At 39.5% G+C, this 27,419-nt stretch overlaps 1 long non-coding RNA gene across 4 annotated transcripts; it reads left to right on the top strand.

Moving 5' to 3' along the window:
- Positions 1-404: 404 nt before the first annotated feature.
- LOC25501199 (uncharacterized) lies at positions 405-27,419 on the top strand. Of its 4 annotated transcripts, none has more exons than XR_003007689.2 (3): positions 405-556; positions 622-725; positions 27,359-27,419. It is a non-coding gene; the product is annotated as an uncharacterized lncRNA (long non-coding RNA). The 4 variants fall into 4 exon arrangements; XR_003007696.2 differs by lacking the exon at positions 27,359-27,419 and adding an exon at positions 9,745-10,650; XR_005643454.1 differs by lacking the exon at positions 27,359-27,419 and adding an exon at positions 7,405-9,738.

Genomic DNA, 27,419 nt, shown 5'->3' with positions numbered 1-27,419 from the left:
AATACAGGCCAGTGGCAAGAAAAAAACAAAGGCTAAACTGCACTTTTCGTCCCCTATGTTTTAAAATGTTACAATTTTGGCCCCTTATTAAAAAAAATTGTAATTTTGGCCCCTTTTATCAAAAAATTGCTGAGAAGACGCCACGTGTCCCAAAAAAGGGGTCATAATCGCAACTTTTTGTAAAGATAAGGGGTCAAAAAGCATATTTCCCTTATGTTAGGAGGTCAGAAGAGTATATTTCCCTAAACATAGGGGGTCACTTTTGCCATTTTTTTTAATAAGGGGCCAAAATTGCAACATTTTAAAACTTAGAGGGCGAAAAGTGAGGTTTAGCCAAAAACAAACACCCTTCTCCAAAAGTCACCAACACAGAGGCCCACAAAACCAAAAAAAGATGCCTTCTTTAAAACTCCAAGGAACTACCACCACCAACCCAATTAAACTATATACCAGCCATAACTACACGCAGCTGCACACCTTTGGCAATAAAAGAACCAAATCTGAGCACTAAAAGCACCCAGCATAGCAGCTCCACAAAACACTGAGGAGATTCAAGGTATACTAATGTTAACACCTGAAAAGCGAACTCTGTTAATAGCTCTAACTCCTATCCTTCAACAGCTGCAAACGGAGAGAATCTGGAGGTTTAACTGTACAGAGGAGCAGAAGAGAACCATTAGCTGCCGGTGAAGCAACCATGTGAGCCACCATCACGAGCCACCCAGGTAAAATCACATCTAGTAAAACTTTCTTTGGTAAATGCCACCCTTAAAAATTAAGGTCCTTATTTGCATCGTCCAGAATTTATGGGTTGTCCACATTTATATATGCTAAGCTTCAATTATTATCATCATATCATAAAAGGTATAAGACAATTATGGTATGGTACATCATCATATTATTAGAGGAAACAACTCAATATGATGTGCATGAACCTAGTGGTCGATTTTACTTAAAAGTTGGAAGCAGTTTCATGGTCATATAGTTGCTACCATGACACATCATAACAAATGGAATGAGAGAGGGAAAATACTTGATACACAAACAAGACATGAACATCAGAAATCAATGAAAATTGCTCTTCTCCCAACAAAAAAAGCTCACTCCCAACCAAACTTTCCAAAATACTATACCCAGCGTGACTTAAGTCACATTCCGTCACGTTCCGAAAACCTGTGTGAGTTAACTCACGCAAGTGTTATACATGAAAAACATGCGCTACACCAAGTTAGCTGTTTTCAGGGGTTTCTAGTTGGAAAGCTAGTTAGTATTGGTTGCTTAAAACAACATTAAACACAAAGAGGGATAAGGGCAATAACTTTCTTATTTGGTTACCTAGACCTACTTTTCCAACTGATAATAAATGTGTCAAAAAAAAACTACTCAAACAATTTTATGCTTACCTTGGAGTGTCAATCAAGGAGGCTATATTTGGATTTTATTGTATGTCTATATGAATTTGGATCTCTGCAAGAGAGATTCATTTGATTCAATTGCAGTGGTCCTACGGTTTTTCAACATATCTTCTATTTGCTGGTAAAAAAAAGTTTAATATGAGTTTTTTTTTGGTTGAGAGGAAGTTTAACATGAATGCTGTTTAGCCTTTAGTGAGTAGTCAACAAGCAATAAGGGACAACATTCATATTAAGGAGTAAACAACATTTTCTATTGCTTGCGCTCCTTAAATACAAGTTTCTTCTATTGTATTTCTTTAAAGAATAACTGTAATTAGGTGCAATGTGGTTAATCTAAAAAGGATTGTCTTTGGCTTCATAATCACTCCAAGACCGATTCAAAGTAATGCCAGTAAGACAATCACCTTAGACCTTCAAAATAAAATAAAATGTGTACTTAAAAACAACCTTTTGACCATATATATATATATATATATATATATATATATGGGTTTTGCTAGAAGCCACCCATGAAGGTGTCTTTTAGCAACCCACACCTCAAGGTGTGATTTCCACCTTTTAGTTATAACTTTGCTAAAAGACACCTTCATAAAAATTAATTGGTGTCTTTTAACAAATGCTCATATATATATATAGGGGCGGATCTGCCACTGCACCCCCCAGATTTGATATATATAGCATATTAGCCATAATCCTACAATATGTATGCTGGTGTTCCAGCGGTCTTGAAGTCTTTATTTTTATTAGCGAATTCTTCATGTTTTACTGAAAAAAGTTCATATTTTACACAAAAAAAGGATCCTAGTGGGATTTGAACTAGCGTCCCTCATGTCATATTCATGAAATTGTACCATCACACCAGTTTACAATTTTGTATATTTTTTGAAACGTTTTAGTATATATTCTACAAATATTTTTGGCACTCCCAAGAAATAAACTCAAGATCCGCCACTGTATATATAATCGCTCTTTCTCTCACTTGTAAAAAAAAAAAAAAACTCTTTCTCTCCTAGGGTTTCACCTTCTTCCTACCAGATTCCTTCTGTTTCCCATTTAATTCTACCCTTGTGAGCTGTGTTTACAATCGTTTGTGCATTAAACTGGTTGTTGTGTCTTTTTGTTCTGATTGTTATTGTGCTAGTGTCAAGGACAAATGATTGGTGGTATTCTGATATCAGGCTAGTCTGCACCTAGAAGTAAGTATATGTGGCTTTGTTCTGCGTATTATCTGTTAGACTCAGAGAAACTAAGAAAAATGAGGGATGTTAAACTCATAGAGACTAAGAGAAATGAGGGTCAAAAAACTGTGTCCCTCCTCATTCTAATTTCTGATATCAGTGCAATGTATTTACAAGCTGTCAAGTTGACTTTCAACCCACTAAATTAGCTAAACTGACATATGTATATTTACAGCTAATTATGCTAATTGAAAGAATGATTATTTGACTATTATAAATAAATGTGCAATCTTATAGAATGTGATATGCCATTAATTCCATTGACACCCCCCCATCAAATTGATGCTAGTAAACCTACAAGCATCAATTTGCCAAGTAGAAAATTGTGCTGCTGACGTGTCAAATTTTTAGTGAAAATGTCAGCTGTTTGAACAGATGTTGAGACATGTGGTAGATTGATGATTCTTCGATCATAGAATTAACCTCGATGTGTTTCGTCCATTCATGGAAAACTGGATTTGCTACAATCTGAATGGCACTGGTGTTGTCAGCATCTAGCGGAGTCGGTTGTTCTTGAGAGAATCCGAGCTCTGCGAGAAGTCCACGCAACCATATTATTTCAGAACAAGCAGCAGACATTGCACGGTATTCTGTTTCAGTGGATGACTTTGAGACTGAATCTTGTTTCTTACATTTCCATGAAATAGGAGCATTTCCTAGAAACATACACCAGCCAGTACTAGATTTTCTTGTGTTTGGATAGCCAGCCCAATCGGCATCACTATATGCTTGAAGTTTGATTGATGAACCAATAGGAAAAAATAAGCCACGCTTTAGGGTGCCAAGGAGGTATCTAATGATTCGTTGTATTGCTGAAAGATGAAAATGTCGCGGAGCTTGCATGAACTTACTAATTGTGTGTACAACAAAAGAAATATCTGGGTGAGTGATAGTTACATAGATGAGACTTCCCACCAGTTTGCGATATTTAGTGGGATCATCAAGGTGGTCACCTTCATCTCTTCTATATTTAACATTAACTTCCATGGGAGTGTCAACAGGGGTTGCATTTGTGAGTCCAGCTAGCTGGACCAAGTCTTGAATATACTTTTGTTAATTTAGAAAAATACCTTCATGATGATAATGCACCTCTAAACCCAAGAAATAAGTGAGACGGCCCAACTCCTTCATATGAAAAGTTGAATGCAACAGGTTTTTTATCCTAGAAATAACATCTTGATCAGAACCAGTCACAACAATGTCATCCACGTAAACAAGAGATGGATCATACTGACTTTGACTGAATTCAAAACAAGTAGTGTTGACCGAAACATTTCAAACCATACTCTTGGTGCCTGTTTCAATCCATACAAAGATCGTTTTAGTTTGCAAGCAGTATTAGGTGAAGGTGTAGGCATACCATTAGGAAGTTTGATGTAATTTCTTCCTGAAGATCACCGTGGAGGAATGCGTTTTTGAAATCCATTTGATGTAACGGCCAAGCTTGTGACACAACAATAGCAAGAATAATGTGCACGGTTGTCATTTTGGCAACCGGAGCAAACGTCTCATCATAGTCTAGTTCATATTCTTGCTTATTTCCAAGCACAGCTAAACGAGCCTTGTAATGATCTATAGATCCATCCGAGCGCAGCTTTATAGAAAACACAAACTTGCTACCTAAAGGTTTAACAGATTAGGGACATGGCACTATATCCCATGTTTGATTTTCTTCTAAGGCAAGAAGTTCAGATTTTATAGCTTTCTGCTACCAATCATTCTCCATGGCCTCTTTATAAGATGAAGGAATAGGAATAGAAGATAATGATGTTGTCATGCAATTGATATACCTATCAGGGGGTTTACTTTCGTGTGAGCTGTGTCGTAGAGGAGCTTGTTCTGGTTCTTCTATTGGACCAGCAACCAAGGAATTATCTTGAGGGGGCCCATGAGTGGCAGTACTACGTCTTTTGTAGGTCAAGAGAGGTTTAGAAGGTTGTTGCCCTGAATGATAGTTAGAAAACAATGGCAAAATATAAACTGGAGAAGAGACAAGGTCATGATGTGATGCAAAAAAATATATTTATTTTATTGGAATATGACATTTCTAGATACCCGAATCCTACGAAGGTTAGGATCATAACATAGAAAACCCCTTTGATGAGGAGAATATCCAAGAAAAGCACATTCAACAAATTGTGCAGTGAGCTTGGTGCGTTCTTGTGGAGGAAGATGGACATAACACACACAACCGAAGACACGTAAAGTGTTGTAATTTGGTGGGTGATCATATAATCGAGTGAAAGGGGATTCATTACCTATTGATGGAGATGGCATTCTGTTTATAAGATGGACATCAGTGGAAAGAGCTTCATACCAAAATCGTGAAGGCACATGAGACTCTAACAAATGGGTGCGAACAACATCGAGCAAATGACGGTTTTTTCTTTCCGCTACCCCATTTTGTTGTGGAGTCGAGGCGCATGACCTTTGAGATATAATGCCATTAGATTGCAAAAATGCTTGAAATGAGTGTGACATGTATTCCCCCCATTGTCAGAGCGAAATATTTTGATTTTTGATGAAAATTGGGTCTGAACATAAGCATGAAAAAAATTGAAAGAGGAAAAGACTTCATCTTTTGATCGCAGAAAATAGACCCATGTGAAACGACTATAATCATCAATAAAAGTTACAAATTATTTGTAATGAGCATGAGATATAACTGGTGTCACGCCCCAAACATAACTATGGATTATATCAAAAGGTTGTGTTACATTAGACTAATGTGTTGGAAATGGCAATATTTTAATTTTACCAAGCTTACAAGGAATGCAATCAAAATGAACAGAATTAAGTGATGGAGTGTGTTTATTTCCAAGAAAATTTGATTTTAGCAACTGATGAAGTACATTTGTGTTTGGATGTCCAAGACGCTTATGCCACACTTGATAATCAACAATAGCAGAATTACAAGAAAATAAAGGCAAAGAAAGACTTTGAGGCAATGAAAACTGGATTGGGAAAAGACGTCCAACTTTAGGCCCCTTCGCGATTATCTTCCCTTATTGTTGATCCTGCACAAGACAACCAAATTGTGAGAATTGTACTTGACAATCATTCTCGACTAATTGACCAATCGAAATGAGATTACTAGTGAGACCAGCAGAGACAAAAAATTTTGTTAGAGATGAAGAAATAGCATTGGTGGCTGTTATAGGTAATTGATTTCCATCAGCAATATGTATCTTGAGATTTCCAAAATATTTTTTTTGATATTAGTAAGAAATTGGGCATTGCTGGTCATGTGGTTGGAAGCCCCCGAATCAAAGTACCAGGAAGAAGAGGATTTACCTGAGATTCCTAGAGCAGAGAAGGCAGAAATGACCATTTGTTGAACCATTTCAGGGGTCACCGTTGAAGTAGTAGGAGCATTTTGCTGAACCGGTGTTGGTTTGACCGAGTTGCTAGGAATAGATGAATCAACTGAGGTTGTAAAGGCTGTGACATTTCTCCTTGGTGGCCTTATTGGGCATTCCTTAAGAATATGTCCCTCTTTTTTGCATAAGTTGCAGACTTTGTTTGGTTTGAAGCATAATGTCCCAATTTCTTGCAACAGAAACATTGAAAATCACTCATGTCATGACTTTTTGTCTTTCCTCGTGCCACATAAGCCACTAGAACAGTAGGCAACTTTTGATCTTCAATGATGGATTGTGTTAGTAGACGTTGTTCTTCATGTAACAGATCATTGAAACATGCATCCAATGATGGTACAGGGTTTCTATGCATGAGATTGAACCAAATACATTCAAATTCAGATCTCAATTTCATAAGAAATTGATCTCGCTTGGTAGTTTCATGAACAGATTGCAAAGAACTTAGACCTTCAGAAGTCAAGTCTGCATACACTATTTCAGTATATTCAGCCCAAAGATTTATGAATTGAGAGTAAAATTCAGAGTTGAAGAGACTATCATGTTTAAATAAGGATTTGTCGTGTTCAAGCTGGAATCTTCGAGCGGCGTTGTTCTGATTGTAAACTTTCTTCAAGTAATTCCACATTGTGGCTGCTGTTTTGTAAGCTCGCAGATTCAGGACAATGTTTGGATCAACAGAACCTAGGACCCAAGACATGACTTGAGCATCTTTGACTACCCATTTGGCATGTGCAACCTTATTTTTCTCTTTCTCAGGAACTGGAGTGCTACCATCAACATGACCCCACAAATCTTTTCCTGTGACAAATATCTCGAAATGGAATGCCCAAGTTGAGTAGTTTTTGCAATTAAGGCGAACCACCAAGATTTCATGTTTTTCGGTAGACATGTGACTATGGAAATAGGTATTGAACAAGAATGTGAGGTTAATCTGGACTAGGAAACGAATAACTGAGACACATAAGGGAAAAGAAGAAGGAAAAAAAAACAGACTAGGTTCTTGGATTGTAACCTAGGCTGATACCATGTTAGACTCAGAGAAACTAAGAGAAATGAGGAATGTTAAACAAAAAGAGACTAAGAGAAATGAGGGTCAAAAAACCGTGTCCCTCTTCATTCTGATTTCTGATATAAATACAATGTATTTACAAGCTGTCAAGTTGACTTTCAACCCACTAAATTAGCTAAACTGACATATGTATATTTACAGCTAATTATGCTAATTGAAAGAATGATTATTTGACTATTACAAATAAATGTGCAATCTTATAGAATTTGATTTGCCATTAATTCCATTGACATTATCATGTCACCAAGGTTGGATTACAGGAGTCTGTTTCTCTCAAGTCCTAACTTTCTATCTGGTGGCAGTCTGCTTGAGAAGGGAGTGGCAGGTTCTTCCTTAATGATCAGATGTATGCTTTGTTCTGATCTTCATCAGTTTCCTATGGCCTCATGTGGTATGGTGTGTTTCTCTCATCAGAGGGCTGATTCTGGAACAGTTGTGCAGGCTAGGGTGTTTCTGGTATTTTGCACGTCAGTTTCTTGCCTAAGAAGTTTTCAGGTAAGTCACTACAAGCTTCTGCATATTGGATCCAAAAATATAATTATGGCTAGTTCTGGAAGCAATAACAGGCTTGTTAATTGTTTCACATAATAACTGATTTGTTCTCTGAATATATTCCTTGGATCCAATTATATTTGGCGTGTATTTTTTTTAGGAAAGATTTGGTTCAAATTTTTGCTACGCTTCTGTCACCTTATGATGGGAGACTCTACTTTCTTATTTTTATCTCAAATCCTCGGTTTATGGTGGTTTGCACATGGAAATTGCTTTGCAAAAATATATATATTTGGTCCCAAAATATATTGGTTATTCGGTTTCAATTTATGTTTCATAAAGTAAGATTGGTTTCCGGCAAGCTGTCTTGGATGCAGAACTTGCAGATATTCATATGGATGGTTATGCTTTCACTTGGTTAAAATCCTCGGAATCGGGGTTAATGTTGATCGTCAACCTTGGCTTATTCAAGGTTAGTGGAACTGTCGGGGTTTAGGTTGCCCGAGCACAGTTCCTAATTTAAAGTACCTAATCCAGACCTATAAACCGGATGCAATAATCTTGTCTAAAACAACGACAGCGTCTAATAAAATTGAAGAATTGAAATATATGTTGACTTTTTATTACTGTTTTTCTGTTAACCTTATGGGTAGGGGAGGTGGTTTGACTTGTTTATGGAATAAGAATTTTGATTGTACTATCACGACCTTCTCAAAAAATCATTTTTTTAATGGCAAAATATATATATCACAAATAGAAAATCATGGGAATCAACCCGAAAGTACAAAAAGAACCATATAAAGACAAACAGAAACCCAGCACCAGTAGTGCATGGGATACAACAAAAAGGCACAAATAACACGGGTAAAAACGAGAAAAAAGAAAACACAAGAAACACCAAAAAGACACCACACAAAAAAACCGACCCCCACATAAACAAACACCAACCCCTCCAGCGAGGAAAACAAGTTGCCATGCAAACGACGAGCACCCCACATAACCACCGCCCCCGCACCCCACAGAACCACCGCCCCGCACCCACAACTCCTTAAACCCTACCGATACCATCACAAGACAGGTTGCACCTCCCACTCGTATAAGGAGTAGAGACACGCAGAACTTTTAGCTTGCAACCATTTCCAAGAGGCGAACTTCACCCGATCCACAATCAACTCGACAGTAAGAATCCCTCCAGCAAAGATCAAATCAATGCGGGAATTCCAGACATACCACACAACAACAACGGCCAAAATTATATTGATATGGAGGTTAATGACTCTTTGAGAGGAAGATGGAGGTTGACTGGTTTCTATGGTATGCCAAAAATGGAAGGAGAAGAGAGTCCTGGAATTTACTTCGGCAGTTATCCAAATCTTTCTCAACTTCCTTGGTGTATTATTGGAGATTTTAATAATATTCTATCAGCTGATGAAAAGAAACGAAGGTCTGATTGTCAACCTTGACTTATTCAAGGTTTCCGGCAAGATGTCTTGGATGTTGGACTTGCATATATTCATATGGATGGTTATGCTTTCACTTGGTTCAAAAGCCTCAGAACCGATGTGGAGGAAAAATTAGATAGAGCTATGGAAAATGATAGTTGGTTCGACAAATTTCAGAATGCAAAGCTTGAATGTCTTACTACCACATCCTCTTCAAAGAACAACATCAATAGCTATGTATTAAGAGGATGTATTAAAAGAGGACCTCGGAAATGAAGTTTATTTCCAAAGAACATACGCATAATTAAGAACTTCATTTCCAAAGAGGACCTCAGAAATGGGAAAAATATTAGCTATTGATGGTCTATTGTAACATACAATGGACCTTCATAATTCAACGGTCCTCTTCGTGACTCAACCTAGTAACAACTTCGGTAGATAATAGAATTTGGAAATACAAATACAACAGTTTGTAAATCCAAAAACAACATACCCTAATAATTTCTTCAATTTAAACCATTTGATTTATTTTTTAGGCTTAATACATGGTTTGGTCCTTTAACTTATTTTGGGTTTTCAATTTGGTCCCTTAACTATAAAGTGTCTCAATTTGTACCCATAAATCTTCTACCGTTTACCATTTTGGTCATATCCGTTTGTTTATTAATGTCTAATATTTTTGATATTATTGTGACCATTTGATTGCAGGTCCATTATATACTACAATGAACCACCAACACCTAATTTTTTCTCTTTCTTCATCTTCTTCCACCACTTCTTCATACAATATACCAAAAAAAAAAAATTAACATTTAACCAAAAATAAAATTCACATTCAACACAACAAACAAATAAAAGATTCATTTACAACATAACCAAAATAGTAAAATCAGTGAGGTAGAACAACCATCACCAAGATCGTACATGAAAAAAAAAAAAAAAGATGTAACAACAACAACATGTGAGAATTGAGATTCCATTCTTTCCCTTCTCCCAATGAAAACGAATTCCATTCCAAACGGAAACAACACTGTCGTCGGAGCACAAATCGAAGTCATCGCTGCCGTCAACTCTACACCCCTTCCGTCCTCGGTGATTCACGGAAGGAAGATGGTGGAACAATTCAAGTTGCGGTGCCGAAAGTGGTGTCACCGCCGCCTGAAATTGTTCTTGTTAGCAGTGGTGGTTGTGGTGATGTGGTTAATGAATCTGCATCCATGAAAGCTAAGCGTGATGCTCTTCATAGAAAGGTGTTGCTTCTATGATTGTTGCTGAGGAGTATGCAAGGAGGCTTGAATCTGGCAATGTTGTTCTGAGTTTTGTTTAATTCTGGTTTTGGATTAGAACCATAATTATGTAAAATTTTGATGTGCGATTTGTGGAGTTATGCTTAATGTTGTTGCTGATTTTAGTGTTGTCAATTGCAGATTGTGATAAATAGTGGTTTGTTCTAATTCTTCTATACAACGGTGAAATTGTGATATGTGATGGTGGAATTGATGTATCTGTGTATGATAATTGAGTTGTGGAGTTGTGGATTAATGTTGTTGTTGATTTCAGTGTTGTCTGTTGTGAATTGCTTGTGGATTAATGGGTATTCCACAAGTTTTTGAATTTTGCTTATTATTGTTGTTGCTGCAGCTGTTGTTATTGTTGGCCATGAAGAAATTGTTGATGTTGTTGTTGGAGATAGAGGTTTAGATTGAGACTGGATTGGATTTGGGGATTGAAATTGAGGCTAGGATTGGAATCTGGGGATGAAGAAGAACATAAGGAAGAAGATGGAGGAAAAAATTTGGTGTTTGTGGTTCATTATAAGCTACGATAGATCCCTCCTTGATCCAACGGTCTCCATTTAAAAAAATATCAAATGGTTAAAAACATGTGATTTAATAAAGTCTATGGTGGACCATCTATAAAGTTGGTTCACCTTAGAAATTTAAGGTTAAAAACTAACGGAGAGGACCAAAATGATAAACCGCAGAAGACTTATGGGACCAAATTGAAACACTTTATAGTTAGAGGACCAAATTGAAATTCAAAAATAAGTTAAGGGACCAAAGGATGTATTAAAAGAGGACCGTTGAATTATGAAGGGCCATTGTATGTTACAATAGGCTAATATTTTTCCCATTTCTTCATCTTCTTCCTTCATAAACATACCATCTTTATCATCCATCTTCATACAAATCTGATTATTCAACAACTCATTAAAAGGAGGATTTTTTTTTCTTCTCTTCATTAAATATAAACAAAAAAAAAATCATTTCCTTGTTGTGACAAGCTACCTCATAATCATTAGGAAATTATAAGACGCTGCTTCAACCCACTTGGTGAAGTAGTCAATTGCCACTAAGATGAAACGATGACCATTTGAAGCCTTCGGTTCAATTCTTCCAATCATGTCGATGCCCCACATTGAGAACGGCCATGGGGATGAAATAACATTGAGAGCGTGCGGAGGCACATGAATCTTATCAGCATAGATTTGACATTTGTGGCACTTTCTGGCGTGCTGGTAGCAATCATGCTCCATGGCCATCCAGTAGTAACCTGCTCGTAACAACTTCCTTGACATAGTATGCCCTGTAGCATGGGTCCCGAAGGTACCGTCATGTACATCATGCATTAACTGCTCTGCTTCATGTTCATCAACACATCTTAACAATACCATGTCATAGTTTCTCTTGTACAGAATATCTCCATCTAACAGGAATCTACTGGCCAATCTTCTCAGGGTCTTCTTATCTTGGTTGGAAGCACCTGGCGGATACTCACGGCTCAGCAAGAACTGTTTGATATCATAGTACCAGGGTTTATAGTCAACCACATTTTCACCAGCCTGATCGATCACATCCCCAATAGCAAACACATGTGAAGGTCTTTCAAGGCGTTGCACTTTGATTATTGGCACGTCATTCCAATGGTTTACTCGAAACATGGAAGATAGAGTAGCAAGAGCATCAGCCATTTGGTTCTCATCGCGAGGAATATGGTGCAGCTCAACCTTTGTAAAATATGTCAGCAAACGTCTCGCATAATCACGATAAGGAATCAACTTAGCATGGTGGGTCTCCCATTCACCCTTTATCTGATTGATGACGAGCGCAGAATCTCCATAGATGTCGAGGTGTTTGATTCTCATGTCAATTGCTTCCTCGATCCCAAAGATACATGCTTCATACTCAGCCATATTGTTTGTACATTCGAACAGAATTCTGGCGGTAAAAGGGATGTGATGCCCCTGTGGGGATACAATGACTGCCCCAATTCCTTTACCATAAGCATTGACAGCACCATCAAAGACTAAACCCCACTTGCTATTGGGATCTGGACCTTCATCAATCAACGGTTCTTCGCAGTCTTTTGATTTCAAATACATGATCTCTTCATCGGGGAAATCGAACTCAATTGGTTGATAATCATCGAGAGGTTGGTAAGCAAGATGATCGGCAAGAATGCTACCTTTGATTGCCTTTTGAGTTTTGAACACAATATCATATTCAGACAAAAGCATCTGCCAGCGTGCAATCTTCCCAGTAACAGCAGCTTTCTCAAAGATATACTTTATCGGATCCATTCTGGATATCAACCAAGTTGTATGATTCACCAAATAATGACGCAGGCGTTTAGCGGCCCAGGCCAAAGCACAACAAGTCTTCTCAAGCATTGTATACCGAGTTTCACAATCGGTGAACTTCTTGCTTAGATAGTAGATAGCATGTTCTTTCTTTCCAGTCTCATCTTGTTGACCAAGTACGCATCCCATGGATTCATCAAATACTGCCAAATACATAATCAAAGGCCTTGCTTCCACGGGTGGGACAAGGATAGGTGGTTCCAGCAGGTAATTCTTGATGCTATCAAAAGCTTCTTGACATTCATCATTCCATACAATAGGCTGATTCTTTCTGAGTAGCTTGAAGATCGGCCCGCAGGTTGCGGTCATGTGAGATATGAATCGGGAGATGTAATTCAAACGTCCGAGGAAACCTCTGACTTGCTTCTCGGTCTGTGGAGCTGGCATTTCTCGGATGGCCCGGACTTTATCAGGATCGACTTCAATGCCCTTTTGGCTGACAATGAAGCCTAATAACTTCCCGGATCTGACGCCGAATGTACATTTGTTGGGATTCAATCGAAGCTTGTATTTTCTCAACCTTTCAAACATCTTTGTCAAATATTCAACATGTTGCTCCTCATCTGTTGACTTCACAATCATATCATCCACATATACTTCGACTTCTTTGTGAATCATGTCATGAAACAGAGTAGTCATTCCTCTTTGGTAGGTAGCACCCGCATTTATTAAGCCGAATGACATCACTTTGTAGCAGAAAGTACCCCATGGAGTGATAAAAGACGTCTTTTCTCTATCTTCAGGAGACATTTTGATCTGATTGTAACCGGAGAAACCATCCATGAAGGAGAACACCTTAGACTGAGCAGTATTATCAACGAGCACATCAATATGAGGTAATGGAAAGTTGTCTTTTGGACTGGCTTTGTTCAGGTCTCGGAAGTCAACACACATCCGGACTTTACCATCCTTCTTTGGCACAGGTACAATATTGGCAACCCACTCAGGGTACTCAACTTTCATGAGGAAACCCGCATCAATCTGTTTTTGAACCTCACTCTTAATCTTGAGAGCCATATCTGGATGAGTCCTTCTCAATTTCTGCCTGACGGGAGGACATTCAGGCTTGGTGGGGATTCGATGCTCCACAATCATAGGATCTAGACCTGGCATATCTTCATACGACCATGCAAAAATATCCGGATATTCCCGGAGGAGTTGGATGATCTTCTTTTTAACCCCTTCCTCTAAAGCAGCACCGATCTTGATTTCTCGCTTGTTCTCCTCGGTACCTATGTTGATAAGCTCAATCTCTTCCTGGTGAGGCTGAATGGCTTTCTTTTCTTGCTCAAGTAGCCGAGTGATCTCATATGGTATGTCATCACCTTCCTCATCTTCGGCTTCATACACTGGGAATTCAAAATTCGGAGGGAATGCAGGGTTACTGTGCCCAACGGGTTCATTATAGTTCAATCTGCTTAAAATGGTTGGATGATTTTAGAAAGAGGTTTTTTTATGCAGATTTTTGAAATTAATAAGAAAATACAGATGTTTTGGTTTTTTCTGGCATTACCATTATTTCCAAGAAAAAAAAAGCACTAAACAAAAAGCAGTCGTGAAAGAAACGACATTTTTTTTTATTAATCAACGGCAATGCCGAAACAAACATGCCCTTATAGAAAATATCACTCTCGCTTTGGGCAGAGCGAGAGGATTGTTATTTTGAAAAAACAAGATACTTAAGCAACAAGGTATATTACTCAGAAACATGCATGATTGAGGGAATGTCAACGGCATCCCAATCTCTCGCAATGCCTCCTGGTATAACAAATACAGGCCTCGGGCCAAATCCAGTTGCCTCTTCTGTGATTGCGTTGACAAACCCAGCACTATAGAATGCCCCGGTGGAAACTCCTGAAGTTGGGGAGAAGCCAAGACCTTCCTTATGCTTGTTCTCACGAAGCTGTATTAACCTGCCCCAGCCGGCAGCTTGACCCTCTTGGACGGCTCTCTGTGCATCCTTCAAAGAAGCCATTGCAGTTCCATCCCTCTTAGGCTCCGTACCTTCGACAGTTAATCCTTGAAAAGCGGTCCCCTCCGCAGACCCTGCTTCTATGCAAGAGAAAGATGATAGCTGGCTAACCAGGTATGCTTCCTCTCCATGAATGGTAACAAGCTTTCCACTTTTTGCAAATTTCAACTTTTGGTGCAAAGTAGAGGTCACCGCTCCCGCGTCATGTATCCATGGTCTCCCCAAGAGACAGCTGTAAGAGGCATTAATATCCATGACCTGAAAGGTGATTAGAAAGGTTTCGGGGCCAATAGTTATTGGCAAGTCTATCTCCCCGAGAACGCTCTTACGGGTTCCATCAAAGGCTTTGACCAGAAAAGTGCTCCTCCTCAAAGGAGTTCCCCGGTAACTCAGCTGATCCAGCGTTGACTTGGGCATCACGTTCAAAGACGAGCCAGTGTCTACTAACACATTTGATAGCATATCGGACTTGCAATTCACGGAGATATGCAAGGCCAGATTATGATGCTTTCCTGCTTCGGGCAATTCATCTTTACTGAACCACAGGTTGCTACATGCGGTAATGTTCCCCACTATGCTACCAAATTGATCCACAGTGACTTCATGATCCACATAAGCCTGCTCCAATACTTTCAAAAGGGTATCTCTGTGAGCAGCGGAACTCAGGAGTAGAGACAAGATGGATATCTTCGACGGAGTTTGCAGCAGCTGATCTACAATCTTATAATCACTTCTTTTGATCAACCTCAAAATCTCATCCAGATTAGAATCCTCTATAGACCGGCCTGGTTGGCTCTCGTCTCTGTTAACGGGAGAAACATCAGTCGGGGTTGGCTTGTCAATGGGTGGCACGGTAGGCGTAGCTGCCTTCTTTTGAAACAACGGTGGACGGACTCTTCCGCTTCTTAGGGCTGCTGAAGTTCCTTCGGCGGTATTGTTCATCACAGCCAAGGACACTAGAGGCACTTCTACTCCGTTTTCGATTATGGTAGCATTATACTTGTACGGGATAGCCCTATCTGAAGTATACGGTACCATAATCGAAAACGAAGTAGAAGTGCCTCTAGTGTCCTTGGCTGTGATGAACAATACCGCCGAAGGAACTTCAGCAGCCCTAAGAAGCGGAAGAGTCCGTCCACCGTTGTTTCAAAAGAAGGCAGCTACGCCTACCGTGCCACCCATTGACAAGCCAACCCCGACTGATGTTTCTCCCGTTAACAGAGACGAGAGCCAACCAGGCCGGTCTATAGAGGATTCTAATCTGGATGAGATTTTGAGGTTGATCAAAAGAAGTGATTATAAGATTGTAGATCAGCTGCTGCAAACTCCGTCGAAGATATCCATCTTGTCTCTACTCCTGAGTTCCGCTGCTCACAGAGATACCCTTTTGAAAGTATTGGAGCAGGCTTATGTGGATCATGAAGTCACTGTGGATCACTTTGGTAGCATAGTGGGGAACATTACCGCATGTAGCAACCTGTGGTTCAGTAAAGATGAATTGCCCGAAGCAGGAAAGCATCATAATCTGGCCTTGCATATCTCCGTGAATTGCAAGTCCGATATGCTATCAAATGTGTTAGTAGACACTGGCTCGTCTTTGAACGTGATGCCCAAGTCAACGCTGGATCAGCTGAGTTACCGGGGAACTCCTTTGAGGAGGAGCACTTTTCTGGTCAAAGCCTTTGATGGAACCCGTAAGAGCGTTCTCGGGGAGATAGACTTGCCAATAACTATTGGCCCCGAAACCTTTCTAATCACCTTTCAGGTCATGGATATTAATGCCTCTTACAGCTGTCTCTTGGGGAGACCATGGATACATGACGCGGGAGCGGTGACCTCTACTTTGCACCAAAAGTTGAAATTTGCAAAAAGTGGAAAGCTTGTTACCATTCATGGAGAGGAAGCATACCTGGTTAGCCAGCTATCATCTTTCTCTTGCATAGAAGCAGGGTCTGCGGAGGGGACCGCTTTTCAAGGATTAACTGTCGAAGGTACGGAGCCTAAGAGGGATGGAACTGCAATGGCTTCTTTGAAGGATGCACAGAGAGCCGTCCAAGAGGGTCAAGCTGCCGGCTGGGGCAGGTTAATACAGCTTCGTGAGAACAAGCATAAGGAAGGTCTTGGCTTCTCCCCAACTTCAGGAGTTTCCACCGGGGCATTCTATAGTGCTGGGTTTGTCAACGCAATCACAGAAGAGGCAACTGGATTTGGCCCGAGGCCTGTATTTGTTATACCAGGAGGCATTGCGAGAGATTGGGATGCCGTTGACATTCCCTCAATCATGCATGTTTCTGAGTAATATACCTTGTTGCTTAAGTATCTTGTTTTTTCAAAATAACAATCCTCTCGCTCTGCCCAAAGCGAGAGTGATATTTTCTATAAGGGCATGTTTGTTTCGGCATTGCCGTTGATTAATAAAAAAAAATGTCGTTTCTTTCACGACTGCTTTTTGTTTAGTGCTTTTTTTTTTTCTTGGAAATAATGGTAATGCCAGAAAAAACCAAAACATCTGTATTTTCTTATTAATTTCAAAAATCTGCATAAAAAAACCTCTTTCTAAAATCATCCAACCATTTTAAGCAGATTGAACTATAATGAACCCGTTGGGCACAGTAACCCTGCATTCCCTCCGAATTTTGAATTCCCAGTGTATGAAGCCGAAGATGAGGAAGGTGATGACATACCATATGAGATCACTCGGCTACTTGAGCAAGAAAAGAAAGCCATTCAGCCTCACCAGGAAGAGATTGAGCTTATCAACATAGGTACCGAGGAGAACAAGCGAGAAATCAAGATCGGTGCTGCTTTAGAGGAAGGGGTTAAAAAGAAGATCATCCAACTCCTCCGGGAATATCCGGATATTTTTGCATGGTCGTATGAAGATATGCCAGGTCTAGATCCTATGATTGTGGAGCATCGAATCCCCACCAAGCCTGAATGTCCTCCCGTCAGGCAGAAATTGAGAAGGACTCATCCAGATATGGCTCTCAAGATTAAGAGTGAGGTTCAAAAACAGATTGATGCGGGTTTCCTCATGAAAGTTGAGTACCCTGAGTGGGTTGCCAATATTGTACCTGTGCCAAAGAAGGATGGTAAAGTCCGGATGTGTGTTGACTTCCGAGACCTGAACAAAGCCAGTCCAAAAGACAACTTTCCATTACCTCATATTGATGTGCTCGTTGATAATACTGCTCAGTCTAAGGTGTTCTCCTTCATGGATGGTTTCTCCGGTTACAATCAGATCAAAATGTCTCCTGAAGATAGAGAAAAGACGTCTTTTATCACTCCATGGGGTACTTTCTGCTACAAAGTGATGCCATTCGGCTTAATAAATGCGGGTGCTACCTACCAAAGTGGAATGACTACTCTGTTTCATGACATGATTCACAAAGAAGTCGAAGTATATGTGGATGATATGATTGTGAAGTCAACAGATGAGGAGCAACATGTTGAATATTTGACAAAGATGTTTGAAAGGTTGAGAAAATACAAGCTTCGATTGAATCCCAACAAATGTACATTCGGCGTCAGATCCGGGAAGTTATTAGGCTTCATTGTCAGCCAAAAGGGCATTGAAGTCGATCCTGATAAAGTCCGGGCCATCCGAGAAATGCCAGCTCCACAGACCGAGAAGCAAGTCAGAGGTTTCCTCGGACGTTTGAATTACATCTCCCGATTCATATCTCACATGACCGCAACCTGCGGGCCGATCTTCAAGCTACTCAGAAAGAATCAGCCTATTGTATGGAATGATGAATGTCAAGAAGCTTTTGATAGCATCAAGAATTACCTGCTGGAACCACCTATCCTTGTCCCACCCGTGGAAGGAAGGCCTTTGATTATGTATTTGGCAGTATTTGATGAATCCATGGGATGCGTACTTGGTCAACAAGATGAGACTGGAAAGAAAGAACATGCTATCTACTATCTAAGCAAGAAGTTCACCGATTGTGAAACTCGGTATACAATGCTTGAGAAGACTTGTTGTGCTTTGGCCTGGGCCGCTAAACGCCTGCGTCATTATTTGGTGAATCATACAACTTGGTTGATATCCAGAATGGATCCGATAAAGTATATCTTTGAGAAAGCTGCTGTTACTGGGAAGATTGCACGCTGGCAGATGCTTTTGTCTGAATATGATATTGTGTTCAAAACTCAAAAGGCAATCAAAGGTAGCATTCTTGCCGATCATCTTGCTTACCAACCTCTCGATGATTATCAACCAATTGAGTTCGATTTCCCCGATGAAGAGATCATGTATTTGAAATCAAAAGACTGCGAAGAACCGTTGATTGATGAAGGTCCAGATCCCAATAGCAAGTGGGGTTTAGTCTTTGATGGTGCTGTCAATGCTTATGGTAAAGGAATTGGGGCAGTCATTGTATCCCCACAGGGGCATCACATCCCTTTTACCGCCAGAATTCTGTTCGAATGTACAAACAATATGGCTGAGTATGAAGCATGTATCTTTGGGATCGAGGAAGCAATTGACATGAGAATCAAACACCTCGACATCTATGGAGATTCTGCGCTCGTCATCAATCAGATAAAGGGTGAATGGGAGACCCACCATGCTAAGTTGATTCCTTATCGTGATTATGCGAGACGTTTGCTGACATATTTTACAAAGGTTGAGCTGCACCATATTCCTCGCGATGAGAACCAAATGGCTGATGCTCTTGCTACTCTATCTTCCATGTTTCGAGTAAACCATTGGAATGACGTGCCAATAATCAAAGTGCAACGCCTTGAAAGACCTTCACATGTGTTTGCTATTGGGGATGTGATCGATCAGGCTGGTGAAAATGTGGTTGACTATAAACCCTGGTACTATGATATCAAACAGTTCTTGCTGAGCCGTGAGTATCCGCCAGGTGCTTCCAACCAAGATAAGAAGACCCTGAGAAGATTGGCCAGTAGATTCCTGTTAGATGGAGATATTCTGTACAAGAGAAACTATGACATGGTATTGTTAAGATGTGTTGATGAACATGAAGCAGAGCAGTTAATGCATGATGTACATGACGGTACCTTCGGGACCCATGCTACAGGGCATACTATGTCAAGGAAGTTGTTACGAGCAGGTTACTACTGGATGGCCATGGAGCATGATTGCTACCAGCACGCCAGAAAGTGCCACAAATGTCAAATCTATGCTGATAAGATTCATGTGCCTCCGCACGCTCTCAATGTTATTTCATCCCCATGGCCGTTCTCAATGTGGGGCATCGACATGATTGGAAGAATTGAACCGAAGGCTTCAAATGGTCATCGTTTCATCTTAGTGGCAATTGACTACTTCACCAAGTGGGTTGAAGCAGCGTCTTATACCAATGTGACCAAGCAAGTGGTAGCTAAGTTCATCAAGAACAACATCATCTGTCGATATGGTGTTCCCAGCAAGATTATTACCGACAATGGTACCAACCTGAACAACAATGTGGTGCAAGCTCTTTGTGAAGAATTCAAAATTGAGCATCATAACTATTCTCCTTATAGACCTCAGATGAATGGTGCAGTTGAGGCTGCCAACAAGAATATCAAGAGAATTGTCCAGAAGACGGTAACCACTTACAAGGACTGGCATGAGATGCTACCCTATGCTCTGCATGGCTACCGTACCACAGTGCGCAGTTCAACCGGGGCAACCCCTTTCTCTCTTGTATATGGTATGGAAGCAGTTCTTCCTTTGGAAGTGGAGATCCCATCTCTCCGTGTGATCATGGAAGCAAAGTTATCTGAGGCTGAATGGTGCCAGAGCCGGTATGATCAGTTGAATTTGATTGAGGAAAAACGTATGGATGCCATGGCTCGTGGACAGTCATATCAAGCAAGAATGAAGACTGCTTTTGACAAGAAGGTCCATCCTCGAGAATTCAAGGTAGGAGAACTTGTATTGAAAAGGAGGATAAGCCAGCAACCTGACCCAAAGGGCAAGTGGACGCCTAACTATGAAGGTCCTTATGTTGTCAAGAAGGCCTTCTCCGGTGGTGCTTTAATCCTTACACACATGGATGGTGTAGAACTCCCAAATCCAGTGAATGCCGATATAGTCAAGAAATACTTTGCCTAGAAATATGAAAAGAACAACGTGGTTGGTCGAAAACCCGAAAGGGCGGCCTAGGCAAAAATGCGCTTCCCGGTGGATCGAAAACCCGAAAGGGCGGTCCAGGCAAAATAAGGGACAAAAAAATATATACGAAAAAGCTCGCTGAGATTGCACGCAACTCAGGCAAGAATGAGCGTCTCGATGAACCGAAAATCCGGAAGGGCGGTTCATGCAAAAATGAGATTGAAACAAAAGGCAAGTAACTATATCTGGCCAACCACCGTCCCCCTTGGGGCATCTGCAGCTGTTAATGACGATCTTCATCAAAAGCTCCTACGCTTGCAAATTCAAAGTTTCTAGGAGATGTAATGATTACTGTGTTCAATGTACCACCAACCAATAAAATTACCTTTTTCCAAGCTTTGTAAATCCGTGGAGTCACGCCTTCGGCTGACCACCACTCTTATACATCAAATTGAGCCTGTGCTTTTGTTTAAAACTCTATTTCCTTTTTACTTTCAAAGCTATGTACAAAAAACATTTTCTTTCTATTTTGATAATGACAATGCTTGAAACAAACATCTTGAAAATTGAAAAAGTTTTTGTCTATTTTTGAAAGCAAACCTGAGCAACAGGGTACATTCAAATGAAACATGCATGAGCGAGTGTATGTTGATGTCTATTTCAATATGTGTTACAAGCAGGTTCTCCTCCAAGATAGTCTGTGGTCAATGGCAAGAATGAAAAAACAGAATGAAAATGCATGAGAATGAATAGGCTCGCTAAGTTGAAAACCCGGAAGGGCGGCTTAGGCAAAATTGAGCACCCCGCTGGATTGACAACCCGAAAGGGCAGTTCAGGCAAAAATGGGGCATTGAAAAGAATTTATTTCCCCGGTGGATCGAAAACCCGAAGGGGCGATCCAGGCAAAAATGGGATACAAAAAAAATGAATGAAAATTGAGAAAATAACATGCAAAAAGCATTGACCACAAATGCGACGTCCACGATGCATCCGGCATTATTCCCAGTAGAGTTTCCCGAGATTCTATCCTCAGCAAGTTGCATAGCTACCTGCCCTCAGCCATGGTCCCGATACGTCTCCCAACGACGTCATCTCCAAAGAGGATTTCCAAGAATGTGTAATATAGCACGAGCCACTGTGTGCCCAATACTCCAGTGTCTTGTCTGTCTCTGCGGAACTGTGTCTACAAATCGCCAACAGTCATGCATTACAAGCATTCATACATGCATAATCATGCATATTACGTGCCCATGCATTTAATGAAACTGTTATATCATTCATGCATATTGCATTTCCAATGTCAATATCAGTCTCAACTCAATACTCATGTCGGGTTCTCTGTCAAAACCTTGTGAGCCAATAATATCGATCAATTTCTACCTTTCAAATCAAATCGACGTCAAGTCAATCTCAATCTATATTTTGTCAAAAAACAATAATCCCCAGTGAATATGTTTCTGTTTGGTCAAGTGGCTAGCTCAATCCAAGAGCAGCTTGAACCTACCTATTTGTTTATGTTTCCGGTCGAGTTACCAGTTCGCATCCAAGAACGACTTGCACCCGTTTACTTTTCAATGTTATCGGTCGAGTTACCAGTTCAAATCCAAGAACAGCTCGTACCTGTCTATGTGTCTATGATTTTGGTCAAGTGGTAGTTCAAGTCCAAGAACAGCTTGTACCCGTCTATTTGTTTCTGTTCGGTCAAGTGGCTAGCTCAATCCAAGAGCAGCTTGCGCCTGTCTATTTGTCTTTGTCTCCGGTGGAGTAACCAGTTCGCATCCAAGAACAAGCTCGCACCTGTCTATTTGCCTTGCTTTCAGTCGAGTGACTAGTTCGAATCAAGAACAACTCATGCCTGTCTACCTTTTCTATGTCTCCGGTCGAGTGACCAGTTCGAATCCAAGAACAACTCGCACCTGTTTGTCTGCTTTTATTCCAGGTCAAGTGCCCAGCTCAATCCAAGAGCAGCTTGTACCTGTCAATTTGTTCCTAGTCTCCTATCTACCATGTTATCTGTTATCTCGTCAATGTCTACCAATCCCGCAATGGATACGATATCTTTTGTTAGTTCCAACTCTCGTTTGTCTTGCATTCATAATCCAAATGTTGCATGGCATTCATGATATTTGAAAATGTGCAAGCGTATTTTTACGTCCAAAAAACAGTGCAAATGTTGATATTTAAGTATCTTCGTCCCGTCAAGCCAAAGACTTCGTCTTTTGACCCTCCGGACAAAGAAACTTAAATAGGGGCAGCTGTTGTACCCTGATTTTGGACCTAAAAATACTCATTCAAATTTATTTTCTACCACTGATATTCGTCAATTTGCTGTTGTTTTACTCCGAACCTTTACTCTCTTTTCATCTGCATATTTTACTGTCTCTGTCTCAAAGTATGTTCAATCATGATTTTCTTGCATAAAGCTATCCAAAATGTCTTTCTTGCATTACAAGTCATTTGAAAAAAACTCCCTGAATCATTGCATTACTTTTCTTGCATTTTATTTCAAAAAATCATACAAAAAGGGTATTTTGGTCATTTCCTGCAGTGGAACCCATTTTAGTCCCTGTGTTTGCCTCTGAGCCTTTTCAATTTGTCTGTACAAATCATTGTTGAGTCTTTGTTTAAAAGTCATTTCAAAAATTGCATCTGAGTCAGTCTGAGTCAGTTTAGTCCCTAGGGGCATTTTGGTCTTTTCCTGTCAAAATTTCGGCAGAGAGGTATTTTAAAATACCTCATTTTTGTAGCTGGTTCATTTTAGTCCTTTTTGTTGATTTTATTTTTGGTTTCACTTTACGTTTTTTTCAAGTTACCAATTTTAGTCCAATTTTATTTTTAATTGCATTTTAGTCCCTGAGAAAGTTTCCAGGATTGCATTTTAGTCCAAAATTCTTAAAATTACTTTTCAGTCCATTTTTTTATTGCAGTTTAGTCCTTCAATTTTTCTTTTTTGCAGAAAGGTCCCTAAGTCAAAATTTCAGTCCAAGGCCGAGCCATTTCCATACAAGTCCAGGTGTCACCATTTCATTGGGTCTCAAGCACACTTGTCAGATTATAAATAGTGCACAGTGCCACACAGATCCATTAACCACACGCCACCTCAACAAACACTTTTCAACTTTCTCTTTCTGATCTCAAAGATCAAAACTCAACAATTTCCAGGAATCACGATGAACACTCAAGAACATTCATCATCTTCCAAACCCTAACCGTTTCCAAACTCCACCAGAATCATGACAAATCAACACAAATCATCACAAACCAACACAAATCAACACAAACCAACACAAATCATCACAAATCAACACAAACCAACACAGATCATCACAAACCCTAATTCGCAAATTCATCAAAATTCATCCAGATTCAACCGTTTTTTTTGTGGATTTTCTTGCGGTTCTCAGTGATTCATCACTGAATCGTCATCATTGAACCATTCCCTTCGCAATTCCAGTGCGAATTCATCACCATCAGTGACGAACTCAAGCACGATCACGAAGGATCTGAGAAGAAGAGGGAAAGAAAACGAAGATCTAAACCGGTGAAGAAGAAGAAGCAAGAACACCGATTTATTTTCGGATTCAAGAACGAAATCAGCAACAGCATCAAATCGAAGATCTCTGAAGGACCTCTGATTCGAAATTTTCCAGAAAAATCACAGGTAAACTCAAACCTCATCCCTTCCTTCTCAAGAACATTATCAGAGACGTATCAATGTAGATCCTTGAGGTTTTAAAAAGGTTTCATTCAAAATTTCACAAAACCTAAAATTATTTTCAAAACCGTAAACAATTTCTCCGATCTACATCGATTCGAAGCTTGCATGCCAATTCTAATATCAGATTCGTGTTTAGATTGAAGAGACGAGTGATTTAGGTTTAGTTTGGGTGAGATCTGGAAATTTAGGTCACCGGAAACTGCATAATCTCGCCGGAGAAGATGAAGTTTCCGGCGGACCTTCAAGGTCTCCGCCGTCGCTTCATCCTCACCGGTGGTGAGTTCTAGAGAGAGGTGAGAGGTCTGAGAGAACGAGCAAGTTAGAGAGAGAAAGAAGGAAGGGAAATGAATTGGACCGGAGTCCATGTGCTTTTATAGGCGCTTAGACCGGTCCGGTTCATCTCCGGTTCGCCTTCCTTCATCCTGAGCGTTGGATCTAGGGTTTCCCTCCCTGGATCAATCCAACGCTCCCTGTGAATCCGGTGTTGGGCTTTGGGTTTGGGCTTAGGGTTCTGTACGTTTTTGTTTTTTTTGTGCTGTTTACACCATGCTTTTTTGCTAATTGAACCTCTGCATGCTCAATCTTTTCTCTAAAAATTCCTAAAAAAAATGTTATATGTTTCTTAATACATTTTAATACTTTTGTGATATTTTTCAAGAGTTTAAAAAATCATAAAAATGTGTGTGTTATTTCTTCTTGGTTAATTTTGTGTTTGATCTAAGTTTGTGTATTTTTGTGGTATATTTTCTCATAAAATGTTGGCATGTGATGTGGATGATTGGTGTGTAATTTCATGGTGAATGTGTTGCTGATCACATGTATGTTTTGCTGATTGTGGATATGGATTTTCATTTCTTTCTTGTTTTGTAAGTAATGTGTGTTTTGATCAAGAAATAAAGTGCAAAATATCTTTGAAAATGTGTCATGATTCTTGGCTTGAATGTGTCCTATTTGCTCCCACATTATAGCTCAAAATCAAACCCCTTTAACATTGCTATAATGAGAGGATTATAGGTCATGTGCATTGTCTAAGTGTCATAACCAATTTTAGGTATATTTTGCCACTTTATTTCATTTCATTACTTTTTTTTTTTTTTTCTCTCTTGCTATTCTATTCAATTTTGCTCACCTTTCTACTATTTTTATACCTTATGATACTAACCATTTCATTTCACATTTCATTCATCCCATAGTTTTGGCATCATTTCTCTATTCATTTCTATATCAATTGGGTTTGTAATAATTTTAGATAGATTAGTTTTTTTTTAAAAAAATTCCTTGCAGGACCATAGCATGTATTTAGGACTCAATGTAAAGGACTATGGACACTATAAGTGATGTACACCGACACGAGCACCGACACGTGCACACACCCCACACGGATGTTCTAAATGCATGATTAGGGAATGAATGTTTAGATGTATGCTTAGGTTTTACAACGCTTAGACAAAAAAATCTTTTTTTCAAAAATGTGAATAACCTCACTTGAAAACCTTTTTTTAAAATAGGAGTCAAAACTCCTCATTTTCCTTTTGTTTTCTTAAGAAAAATCCTAATGAATTTTAATCATACTTAGACTTTATTTTGCAAAATAACTACTTCCACCTCACATTTTCCAAATCTCATGCCTTCGAGGCCTCTCATCTCCATTCTTCAAAATTCCTTTTTCAAACTTAAAATCAACCAACAAAAACAAAAACAATTTTCGAGAACGAACTACGTTTGGTTTTGATCCCTTAAAAGGGTACGTAGGCAATGAGTTAAAACTCCTCAGGGCCAAGTAAAATAAAATCTCAATCATCTTCTCTTCCCCCATTCTTCACTCAAATAAAATTTCTCTTTTAAATAAGTAGGCAATAAAAATAAAGCGTAGAAATAAACTTAGGAGAACGGTTCTTATGGAATACCATAATCGTTCTGGGTGCCTAACACCTTCCCGTAGCGAAAGCGACCCCCGAACTTAGAATCTAAGGGTTTTTTCTCAATTTTGCCCTTCCCAAGAAAAAATAGAGAATATCAAAGATTGAAAGATTCAATCCTAATTTATGACTTGACATCCGAAAATCGCGATAACACCTAGTAATGATTAGGAATGAATGTAGGACAAGATTGAACCTAGAACACCATTAGTTTGGAAATTGACTGGTACTCGCCATGGCGAGTAGGAACTCTCGCCTCGCGAGCACTTCCAGATTGGAGTGTCTTGAGTGTTTGTGCAATCTGTGTCGCACATTTGATCAAGAGTGAATCCCTAATTGGTAATGAGACCTAATGACGATGTTTAATGCAATCTGTAAAGCCGTTTAAGATATGTCGATATTAATTGAGCATGATTAATGTACTATGCATTATGTAAGATATGAATTAAATATTATGATGCCATTGAATTGTAATTGATATAATGATATCATCCTGTTGTTGTGTGACTTGACTATGCTGCTGCTGTTATTTAACTAAGTGCATAATGTCTATATATGATGAATAAGATGACGTTTAGCTCCAAATTATTGGATGCATATTGATATGATGATTACGGTGATTTGTTGATAAGAGTCCATGCATTAGCATTCATTGAGCTTAGTCCTCACCACGATTATTAGGAGCTTTGTCCTCCGCACGATTTATTAGGAGCTTTGTCCTCCGCACGTTTAAAGTATATTAATACTTATGATGACGATTGGTACCACATGCATATAAGGAGTCTAAGAGCATTGTCGCATTGTCGTGTCTTTTTTGATGCTATGTTGTTGATGATGATTGAATATGTGATAATTGTTTATCAAATATGCAAAGTTGTTTAAGATTAATTATGATGTTAAAGTTAATTTATGATTCGAATTACATTGATTAACATTATTTTGTTATGAAATCTCACCCCTTCTGCTTGAAAATGTTGCCCTTCGTATGGGTAACTTGCAGGTGATCGTGCTTAGTGTGAAGTTTGCTGTTGTGAGTGGCCTTGCCTCACTGTGTCGTCTAG

The sequence above is a fragment of the Medicago truncatula genome, chromosome 8 (genome assembly GCF_003473485.1).
Source record: "Medicago truncatula cultivar Jemalong A17 chromosome 8, MtrunA17r5.0-ANR, whole genome shotgun sequence".
Classification (NCBI taxonomy): domain Eukaryota; kingdom Viridiplantae; phylum Streptophyta; class Magnoliopsida; order Fabales; family Fabaceae; genus Medicago; species Medicago truncatula.
This window is presented reverse-complemented; position numbering and strand designations above follow the sequence as displayed.